At 47.5% G+C, this 11,694-nt stretch overlaps 1 long non-coding RNA gene across 1 annotated transcript; it reads right to left on the reverse strand.

Annotated features, from left to right (window-relative positions):
• Positions 1-4,870: 4,870 nt before the first annotated feature.
• LOC116876515 lies at positions 4,871-8,304 on the reverse strand. Its single transcript, XR_004384400.1, has 3 exons — positions 8,179-8,304; positions 5,778-5,821; positions 4,871-5,026 (listed from the first exon to the last, which is right to left on the reverse strand). It is a non-coding gene; the product is annotated as an uncharacterized LOC116876515 (long non-coding RNA).
• Between the last annotated feature and the right edge of the window lie 3,390 nt (positions 8,305-11,694).

Genomic DNA, 11,694 nt, shown 5'->3' on the forward strand with positions numbered 1-11,694 from the left:
TCAGACTCTGTATAAGAAAGGAATTAATCTTGAGGGGAAATCTATCAATTTGGGAAATGTGGATACATTTTCTTTGGAAATATGCTAACACTAGAAGTCAAGATTCCGATGTACAAGATTTTGAAGATGTGGCATAAGATACCTCTGACGCTAACGGTGCTCATTGTGGGATCATGAGGCCTCTGGTGGCAGCCGCTCACAGCACCAGACGCCAGAGGTGCACCTGAGGAATCGAGGTTTTGGTATATTGTATGCAGCATACACACGTCCTGCACGTTTGGTTTATGTAGCGGGTGTTGAAATAGGTGTCGGTAGGAAGTATCTCCCCATAGCTTAATAATTACCATGACAGACTTCTCACACTACAGGGCCCCTGTGTGTTTTTGTATGTTTGTAGTACAGAATGCATTACAGGGGACATGCTTGACAAATTCTGAAATTCTATATGCCAACATAACATTCAGTGAGGAACACAGAGTACAGTCCACCATATGGCATGCTCCCTTCCGTGTAAGCTGAGAGGAAGTAAGATACAGACACAATTGCTTGTTTTTGCAAAGAGAAAGGCTAGAAGGATAAACTACAAGCTAAGAAAAATGAATTCCTATGGAGGCAGGAGTGAACATGGTGGAGTCAGGGATGGAAGCAAGGTTTCTTTGGTTACGCCTTTGTAGGACATTTTGACTTTTGAACAATATAAATTATTTATATATTCAAAAATAGAAAATAAAGGCATTCTGAAATTGAAAACAAATGAACTTTATATCAAATTGGTAACAACACAGAGAAAATAATTCTTACAGGAAACTTCTGAATACAGAGTTATGACTATATATCCTTAATGGTATGTTTAAGGGCAAAGATTTGCAAAAAATTACAAATACCACTCATTTTTTGTTAGTAATATTTGGTGTTATTTTAGATCTAGCTTGTGTATGTTGTAAGATAAAGCAAAAAGAAACTGTTAATGTTACCAGGAACCACACTTCCCAGCTTACAAGAAGAGATGACCATAAAAATGAAAGAATTTATGTAAAACTCCCCATAAGAAGTATGAACTGATCAGACGTTATTTTTAAAAAGTGTATGTATGTCTGAGCTCTGTCCGCTGAGGGCCTGGAAGCGGGGTCAACCCCACAGATGTGCAGCCTCGGTGCCAGCATTTCCCTCTTGAGGAGCCAGGACTCCCTGGAGAAACAGCTGGTTCTAGGTCCGGGCCCTTAAGTGTCCAGGGTGAGGCTGGGAGCTCTTGGGTCAAGAAACCAAGGAAGTACTCAAGATTAACGGGGATGCGTAAGTGGTCCCAGATGCTACCTTGCAGTGTTTCTCCCTGGCCAAATTTGAGGTAGTTTGACGGTCCAACAGAACAACTGTAATGGATTCCACAACATTTGATTCAACAAAAATCTGTGTCCACATCAATATGGAAAAAGAGAAAGGGGCATGAGCTTATTTCCACCGTTGTAGGTGAATCTTACACAAGCTCCTTTCTCTTTAATGAGAAGGAAAGCATTTTCACCCTGCCCTTTTAGTAAGAGCAGTTGTGGGAAGGCTGCATGTTCTAGACAAGTGTTAGCTAATAAATGTAGAAGGAATGATAGAATTTGAAAGATCATTAATTTGCAACCCCTGGGGCGTCTAGGCAAAGAGTGTCTGTGACGCCAGCATCAGTAGGTGTAAAGAACCAGGGATCTGTGCAGGGCCAGAGAACCTCCCACGGGCATCTTTTTCACTGGCCCCGGAAAAGGTATGCCTTTACAGTGGAATGATTAACTGCCCCCCTTTCACCATCAGCAGTGGTGACACCACACTGTGTGCCTCCTGTTAGGGTGCAGCGTCCACACGTCACCCGGGGGTGTGCTCTTGCCCAAGTACTTCGTAGGAGTTTAATCAGGTGATTGGTTTACAGCAGATATGAGAGCGCAGCTTCAGTGGAGGAAACCAAAATCCAGAATGTGGCATCCACCAAGACAGTTGGCCTGGTGTCTCCAAAAGTCAATGTCATTTTAGAAAGAAAAGGTCGGGGCGGGGGGCTCTTTCAATCCAGAGAGACTAACGAGACCTCACCAGATGCAGTGTGTGGTCCTTGATTGGATCCAAACCCCACTTAGCTAGAAAAGACATCCATGTGGGTACTTCTGAGGCCTTTGGAGGAACTGAAACGTGGAATGGCATTGGATAATGTTAGGGAATTCGAGCAGTTTTCTTCAGTGTGGTAACGGTGGTGAGTGCGAGTCTCTAGGACACCATGCAGAACAGAGGGGAGCTGTGGGTTCTGCCGCTGGGAAATGGTTTGGGACACGAATGTGCATTATTAGAGGAAGCAGGAAATAGGGCAGAAATCTCAGCAAGCACTGAGCGTGGTGCTCGGGACACGGGTGTTCACTCTCTACAGAGCTATGATCAATGCTAACCGTTTTTGGAAAAGCACTGTTTTTTGGCATATACAGTGATGCCCGTTGTTACTGATCTGCACATCAATAAAGAAGCCGAACAATTGCCTTAAAAAAAAGAATGTGTCTTGGGCTTGGCTGATTTAATGAACACCCGTTCATCGAGTGTGCAGGGGCAGGGGTGTGGCTGTTTGCAGGCGGTGGTGTTTGTCCCACTGCAGACAGCGCCGTGTGTAGAAAATCCCCTTCTCTTCCCACTCCTGGGGGGATTTGCAGGGCGCCTGCCGAGGCTCGGCGGCTGGAGTCCCCGTGGGAGGAAGAGCAGGCTCCAGAGACTGTGCCTGGTCCTTGCTCCCCTCGAAGCAGGCTGGCAGCTGCTGTCGCATCTTCCTTGGAAGAGGGCCTCGATGGGGCCTGTGCTCCTCCTTGCCAGAGGCTGTTTGGTGTTGGCAGGATGACCAGACAGTGAAGTATTCCGGGTGATCTGGGGGAAGGTTTTATCATCGATAAAGAATCGGGACCAGAATGGCATTGTCCGTATGGATGCCCGTTGATGGCATCTTGTGACTCGGGGTGGTTGTCAGGATGGTGATCTGAGGGAAGGCCGGTCCCAAGGGCAGGGAGCTCGGGGAGTGGTGAATTAACCAGCTCCGAAGCTGCTCCGTACCAGGAAGACTGAGGTCTTCAATCTCCCTTAGAGTTTATGCCTGTTGGAGCTGGGATTTTTCTGTTGCTGGGAGCTATAAGGCATCTTAATGTTGCAAATATATATATATATAAAATATATATTTTATATATATATATTTAAGTGTGTGTCTATATATACATGTATATATATGTAGTATATATCTTATTCTATAAGCCAGAAGTGGTAGACACAGGAACTTGGGAACAAGAATGATTTCCTTCAAGAAAATGATTCAGTGACTGCTTTCTCTCCTGTACAGTTCCATGCCTTGATGAAATAATGCCATTTCTTGTTGGAAAGAAATAGAGCACAGGAAATGTCATTTTGCAACCCAGTTACATATTAAATATTCTTTATGTGAAATTTATTTATTCTTATTTATTCTTAATTATTTATTCCTTTCATTTATCTTTCCCACTTTTTTCTTGACAAGATGTGGTTTGATGCATTTGATTTTTATTTTCTTCCTAAGTTGTTGTCTTTACACCACTGAATTAATCTTTCTGTCCCTGACTTAAAATACTGTCTTTATTATGGATTAAATTATCATTTGCAGTGGCTTCGCTTTTTACCTGCTCAGCCTCTTCCCCACATCCTTCCAGAAAGGGAAGCTGATCCCTCCAGGGCTGGCACATTCCCTGGCAGGCCAGTCACAGTTCAGTTGTTCCTGGGAGGGACACTTAATCTAGAGGCCAGTGAGAGTCGGGGGAGTTCCAGCCAGGGCTTCTGGCGGACGTCACGGAGCAGTGGTTGGCTGGTTTGGATCGCGGAGGTTGGTTATCCAAGTTTTCTCCTATTTGCAGTCAGTCCTGACTCACGGCTTGTAAGTACTCTGATTCTGGGTTTGTTTTCCGTTTTACTGACCGTAATTGTACTGAACAAGATCATGTTTTCATTGGTCTTTTTATTTATTTTTTAAGATTTTATGTATTTGAGAGAGAGCTCACAAGCAGGGGGAGCAACAGAGGGAGAGGGAGAAGCAGGCTCCTGCTGAGCAGTGAGTCCAATGAGAGACTCGTTCCAAGGACCCACTGAGCCCCCCAGGTGCTCCTTCATTGTTCTTCGTAATGTTTTTGCACATGTTGCAAAGCACATCTGTCTTCATTCTTTTCCAAATCTTTCTTGGCTGTTCCTGCATTAGTTCTTAGGGACAGTCTCAGGTGTGGTTCCTCTCCAAAGCCTTTGGGATTCTGATTGTGTGCTTAGTCTCAACTGCCCACCAAGTGTGGCACACTCTTGATCCAGCTGGGCGGGACCAATCCCCAGTGACTGGAGATGAGGGACTCACGGAGATAGACGACGTTCTCTTTCCTGGGAGTGGGCCATACTTTGTTTCTTTGCATGTTTTATCATTATTCATTGAAAACTGGACATTTTTTTTAAAGATTTTTTATTGACAGAGTGCACACACAAGCAGAGGGAGCAGCAGAGGGAGAGGGAGAAGTAGGCTCCCTGCTTAGATGTAGGACTCGATCCCAGGACCCTGGGATCGTGAACTGAGCCGAAGGCAGAGGCTCAACCATCTGAGCCACCCAGGTGCCCAGAAAACTGGACATTTTAAATATAATGTGGCAACTCTGGAAATTAGATTCTCCCCACCCCCAATCCCAGGGTTTTGGGAGGGTTTAAGATTTTATTTATTTGACAGATCACAAGCGGGCAGAGAGGCAGGCAGAGAGAGAGAGGAGGAAGCAGACTCCCCGCTGAGCAGAAAGCCTGATGCGGGGCTCGATCCCAGCACCCCGAGATCATGACCTGAGCTGAAGGCAGAGGCTCGACCCACTGAGCCACCCAGGCGCCCTGGTGGGTTCTTAAATGTGCTTTCTAAATGGTGTTTTCTGTTTCAGTAGGTGTGTCATCTTTGTCACGTGCCGCCACTGGATGCTTTGTTCCATTAACTCAGGGATTAGGTGTGTTTTGCCAGATTCTCCTTAAACATCAAGAGCTGAGAAAAGGTTTAAAGGTCGGGGGGAGAAAAAGAGAAATAACTCATCTCTGCAGACCTTCAGCGCTTAGCCAAGCTGGTTCCTGTCCTGCCCTAGCCTTCACATCATTTCTGTGGAGCCTGGAGGCCCATCTGAGGTGAGCGTGTACAGATGTCTCTAAGCCTGTGTCCCACCCTAGGCACAGGTGATCTCCTGGCACACATGGAAGCTTCTAGAAGCTTATGCTCACACAGTTCTCCTTTTCAGCCTCCTCCTTCCCAGGTGTGTCAGTCTGCCGCTCACCATGACAGCCATTCCTGGCCCCTGCTGGCTTATACCCGGGACCTGGGTCTTTGCGTGCTTGTGGCACAAGCTGTCTGGGAAGCTGCACAGACCTGTGACTGACGGGAGTCCAGGAGACCAGGGGAAGCCGCACAGCCCTCCTCCAGACAGCGGTCCAGCTGGGACACCCACTCTGCAGCTGAGAACGAGGTCTGTCACTCGGCCCTGGCCCAGGGACTTGCCTACACCACAGGCCGTCACCACGTGGCAGCTGATCTGAGGTGTGTGGGGTGGTCGGGAGCTCTGCGGCTGCACAGTGTGCCTCCCTCACCATGCCTCCCCTGTTTTGGACGACAGTCCCGAGTCCTGCAGAGGTCACCCGCTCATTAGTTGTTTCTACCAGTGGCGGGGGTGGGGGGTGGAACCCAGAACCCTCCATTTCCCGCCTCTGCCACACCTCCTGTCAGTTCTTGAGCACGTCCCACTGACCAGTGTTCTGTGCTGTGAGCACTCCTGAGCAGCCCTGGTGCCATCTGATGGAGAAGAATATTTAGAAATCAAGATCTGAGCACATACTTTCCTAAAGATAAAAATACTACATACTTTTTTAGGAACTTAAACTTTGTAAACTGTGCTAGTATTTTTTGTTAGGATTGCTGTGGATTCTGCTAGATCTCTGGTTACGTTACAGAAGCTTCCAGTGGGCCGCCCTCTCTCTTCCCACGACGTACTGTTGGCTTGTAGCATGAGCATGAGGTTTGAGAGGGACACAGTCATTGCAGTTTAGAAGAAATGATGGCAGTTCACTTTTTGTTGGCTAATTGTGTATCAGCGTCTGACCGGCTGCCAGGATAGAAGATTGCTATCTCATGTACAATTCCAGTCTAACAGGTGGTCTCCGGGAGGTAGGGTAGCCCCTTCCAGGTGGTTCTCCAGAGGGAAAGGGTCCCCTTTATCCAGTTGCTTCTCTGTCCCCTGGAAAGGAGTCAACAAGAGACAGTCGTGGGCCACATTTGGCACCTGCCTCTTTCATACGGCATGTAAGCCACAAATGGGCTTACATTTGCAAGTAGCTTTTTTAAAAAGATCGAGAATATTTTATAGCATATGAAATTCAATGAGACTGAAATTTGTGTCCCATGTCAGGTTTATTGGGACAGGTGCTTTCACGCTAGAGGCAGGGCTGAGCGGTGGCAGAGGCTGTGCCCACAAAGCCCGAAGTGCTCCCAGCTGGCCCCTCCCAGGGACCATTGGCCAAGCCTAGCCCTCAAGTGTTGTCCTTGTTCTCAGGGTAGAAGCTGGCTCGGCACCATGGTTCTTTCACAGCCAAAGGAGGGAGACAGAGGCAGCGAAGGAGACAGTCCTCTTTTAGAATGTGACTCAGAAGATGACATCACCCTACTCATCCTAGCCGAAGCTGGGATGTCAGAGCTGCTGTGGGGTGCCGGCTGGCACTGGACGGAAGGGGGCACTGGTGCCCGGAGCAGCACAGGCTGGCCCACTCGGTGAGTTCTGCGGGGCCATGCAAGTCCTCCCCGGGGTCGGGGTGGAATCCCTGTCCTAGGACAGACGGGTTTAAGTAGTGACTGGGGCGCCTGGCTGGCTCAGTCAGTAAAGCATGTGCCTCTTGATCTCAGGGTTGTGAGCTCAAGTCCCATGCTGGGGTCGGAGCGTTCTTTAAAAGAAATTTTCAAAGTACAGAATGACCAACTAATGGAGCAGCTACAACCATTTACAGGAAGTTGGCTTGGGGTGAAGTTGCCAAAAAGGACAGAGACATCATTTAGGTACCTCGGCTCCGAAACTCCAGCTAAAACTGAACAGCATAAAACACTGAGGTTTTTTATTTCTCTGTCCTTTAATTTTTGTGTAATTTTTCTGGAGTCCTGGGGAACCGTGTGGGTCATACCACTCAGTTCAAGACATTTTCAGTACCGGTTTCTGCCTGGAAACCGTTCTTGACCTGGTTCTTTCCTTCATTCCAAACCCCGATTCCACGCACTTCCCATCGACAGCCATTCACACGTGTACAACCACGAGCCCATTCCCCTGGAGCCGGTGTGGGTGTGTGTGTGTGGGGGGGGGGGTCATGGTAACGGATACAAGGATTTAGTTTCATGAAATTCCATTTTTTGAAATTCTTCCTTATGCTTTATCAGACGAGCTACGTGCAGATACAGGCTCCGCGCCGCCCTGCTGGATAGCAAGCACCCCACTGCTTCATCTGTGTTTCACTCGCCTCTTCCTGGACCTAGACGGTCCCGCACGTCGTGCTGACAGCATTGCTCTGTGTACACATCCATGTGTGTACAGAATGTCTCTGGGACACAAAAGCACATCAGCAGTACCACTCCACAAGGCACACACATGAATTTTAAAAGGTATCTCCAGGTCAGTTTACCCATTTCCCCACTGATGGTACACGCCGTCGTCAGTGTAAAGGGGTACTTCACTGGTTTACAAACGTGCGTTATTTCTGGTGACAGGATTCTAAGCACTGCCCTTTCTTGCTACTTTGCTGGATATCCTCATGTATTCTAATTACTGGTCTTTAGGTTAAACAATTTTGCTTTATAGACAGATTTTTCTGTACCTTTCTGTTTGGAATCACAAAAGCCCCTTTTAATTTCATTTTTTTAGTCTGAAAAAGTTTTTAATTCATAATTTTCTTCCCATCCTGTCTTAACCCCAGGATAAGGGTAGGATGGCTGTGGTGTTCTGGTTTCAGTGTTTGATTTTTCACACGCATCTTCTCTTTCTTCTTGGTCTGACATCCCAGGCCAACCACTCCTCTCATCACACTGCCCACTGACTGGTTTTATGGCTGGGTTCCCGCCCTGTGCCCCACCTCTTTTGGAATAACTCTTCCCGCTTCATATAACCAATAAACCTTTGTGTAAGGATATCTTGTAAGACAATTCTGAAATCTGGATTTCTACATCCCGTCAAGGTTGCCAGTTGTGGAGACGTCTGGTGTGCTCTTAGTGACTCCTTCTGCGTTTGTTTTTCGCAGCATTAATTTTCACGTGGATTCTGCAAATCAAGGACAGGACGGGTGGCAGGGGAAGGTCTGATCCCTAGTTCCTGCTCCTCAGGATGGCTTCGGCAGACCCATGTAGAAGAGAGAGCCCGCCCCCGACTAGGAGGAACCCCCTCCCTGATGGATTCTCTCCTCTCGGCCTGTTAATTCACCACTGAAGTGTCCTCCTCCATCCAGAAACCCGTGTCTACTTACTGTAAGGATCTGGCCACGGCGTGAGAAGAGGCTGCTCCGGGCAGGTGTGTGTTGGGTGCCCCCCACCCCCCTCGGATGGATGGAGCCTGCGCCTGCTGTTGCATGAAGCTACCGTGCTGGGCCAGAAGGTGCTGGGGACACGACCGTGCAGGGCAGGAGAGGAGGAGATTCCAAGCCCCAGGTTCCCCAGCGCCTGCCTCTCCAGTGGCTCTGGCTGCTCACACCTCCCCCAGGACCCCCCACAGCAGCCCCCTGGCCCCACGAACTGCTCTACGGCAGCCCCAGGGTTGGGCTCTGTCCGTTGGGCTCAGTCAGCAGCCCATGCCGGGTCATCCGTTTGTCAAGAATCCTAGGCTTTAAGTTCAGGGAAGGGAAAAGCGATTTATCTGTGATGTAGTTATCTCTGTGAGGAGAAGGAAAAGGACTTTGCTTGTCCTATTTGCAGGCATTCTATAAAGTGGGTCGTTCTCGGGGCTGTAGTCGTGGAAGGGGGGCTGGCGGCACAGCACGGCCAGGCACACGGCCACAGAAGAGTGGCTCTGGGGTCTCTCAGAGGATGGGGTCCTGGTGCTGACAGCAGTCTTTGATTTGACCTATCGGAAGCTGCTTCACTGACTCAACAGAAAAAACTGTGGGAATCTCACGTGTCCACTGGCCAAGAAGGGTCTTCCTTCCCCTCAGCCCTGGAAAACGCTTCTCAGAGTTCACGAGGTCACTGTGTGTGATGCACACGCGCTCCCGCTCTGCCCCATTCCACGTTTGGTCCTCGCTGCGGGACTGACGCAGGTGTCCCTCTAGTGCTCTGCCTCAGGCCAGGGTATCTTACATGCTTGCCAGGAACAGTTAGAAATTTTTTAAACACTGTATTCCATCAAATTTAAGACAAACTCTTATTTTAAGTGCCTCTAGGGAAAAAGAAAAACAGGGTCATCAAAGCAGCAGCAGCCACTGAGCCCACGCAGAGACGTGACAGGAAAACACCGACAGCGCTGCCGTGATGAATAAACCCCGTTACATCAGGGATGCAGCTCGGGACCAGCTCTGCGCACCAGGCCCTTGCGTGCACGGCTCCTTGAGGAAGAATGTGTTACACCACGTCCACATTTTAAATATTTTACTTAAAATGCATACTGTGTATTTAAGCTATGAGGACAAACTGGGAAATCTTTGTAGATATTATTTCAACAAATAAACCATGAATATATTTTCCTACACCAACGTAACGATCTACCAGCCTTTTCATCCCGGTTATGTAGCAAACGCACAGTCTGCTCAAGAATATGGAGGGAGAGTGCTGAGCAACAAAACCGGTGTCACGAATGAGCCCAATACGTGAAAAATACGGCATTTCACCTCCATGTGCAGGGCTGGCGTTCACATACAGGCCATCAGGCTGGCCACTGGAAAGCAAAGGTCCTTACCTGCACACCACATACTGTGAACCAGCAGCGGAGCGATGATCCGTGAATAACATAAATCAACCTGAACAAGATTTAATGTCATGCATTGTAAAAAGGAAGGCGTATCTGACATCATTATTGGGCTCTAAGGGTTCTTCTGTCAATGATGTAACCTTTTGAGGAAACATACACATTTAATTGTTTGAAGTTGGTTTGTGGTGCTCAAACTATTTACATCAAAATTTACAGAAAATAAGACCAATCTCTATCAGTACTTCTAAACTGGCGATTGACCTCAAGTCCTTCTCAATTTCGTAATTCCTACAAGGGTATAGCTCTGCGTCTTCAGCTGTCCCTGACACAGCAACCTAAACCAACTGGCTCCAAAGTAAATTCTGTCTACAACAGAAACAGCAGTCCAGAGGCCGAGGAGCCGCGCGGCTGGGTGGGTCAGGGCTCTGCCATCATCCAGGTCCCAGGATCTCCCCGTCCTTCCGCTCTGCCATGCTCAGACTCTAATTCTGTGCTGAAGGGCACAGCCAGGCATCACACGCAGCAAAGGCGACGCTCCACAACAGATGCTTCACCCTGCACGGTTCTCTCCTGGGATCTTTGAGGGAACCTTTTCCAGAAATAACCTGTCCGATACCTCCTTTGTTTATCTGCACAGAGCTGGGTCCCGCGACCATTCTAAACCAACGGTTGGCGATGAGAAAGCGATTAGCATGATTAGTTGAAACTAGTCAGGATGTCCCCCCCCCATTCCACGAGGAGAAATGGAGCCCCAAATTCTGCTAGCGAACAGTAAGGAGTGACTGGGGTCACTCAGCATTGTCTGCCACAAACCCCTAGGAAGAGTTCGTTCAGAAGGAATAGAGCACAATATTTAAAAATACTATCAAATAAAAATACAGAAAATTCCTAAGTTACAGAGTATGTATGTTCCCCACACTTATGTCAGCATCCAAATAAAACAGATGGAGAAAATGGATACAAATGGAAATATCTTAAGTACTTAAATATTTTAAGCAAATATAACTAGAGAGTACAATGAATATTACAGGTGCTTTGTACTACTGGAAATGTCTGGCATTAACAACTTAAAAGTTATCTATGCACTTCTCTATTGTATGTGTGAATTTCTAACTCTTGCTGACTCAGATACAGCTGAACATGTTATAAAAAACACTGGCTTCTTTACAGAAGACTTTGTTCATTAACAGCGATCAAAAACATTTAAAAATGCCAGGCAAGAGTATGAGAAGCAGTGTACTTGAGACTATCAGATGTCAGCACGGTGACCGTTTCAGGATACTGGGATACGAACACGGTGGGGCTTAAAATGGATAATCTCACTGTGTCTTCCGAATTATTCTAATAAGGATACAGTGGCTTTCCAAATATGATTCAAACTGAACATACACTTCCTGTAATGCAGCACCCTAAAAAGCAAGCACAGAGACTGAAAACCCCTCAGAAACCTAAGCCCAACATGGCCAGGAGCCGCTCCCGTTGAGTGTGAGGTTGCTACGCTGTGGTCCGGATCGCTGTCGCTGCTTTCACAGCTTCTATTTACATAAGTATCTTTATCGTCTGTATTTTTGTTTTCAAGAAGCTGGATACTACATCAGAAATGTAACATTTAATATGGATAATTTCCAAAGGAGTAGGTTTCCCGCCTTCTTTAAAACGGAGAGATTTTTCCCTTGGTATGAATTCCCTGATGTGTGAAACAGTTTGAGTCCACGGTGAAATGCATACACATTCTGAA

The sequence above is a fragment of the Lontra canadensis genome, unplaced genomic scaffold (genome assembly GCF_010015895.1).
Source record: "Lontra canadensis isolate GAN:19392208 unplaced genomic scaffold, GSC_riverotter_1.0 scaffold45, whole genome shotgun sequence".
NCBI lineage: Eukaryota > Metazoa > Chordata > Mammalia > Carnivora > Mustelidae > Lontra > Lontra canadensis.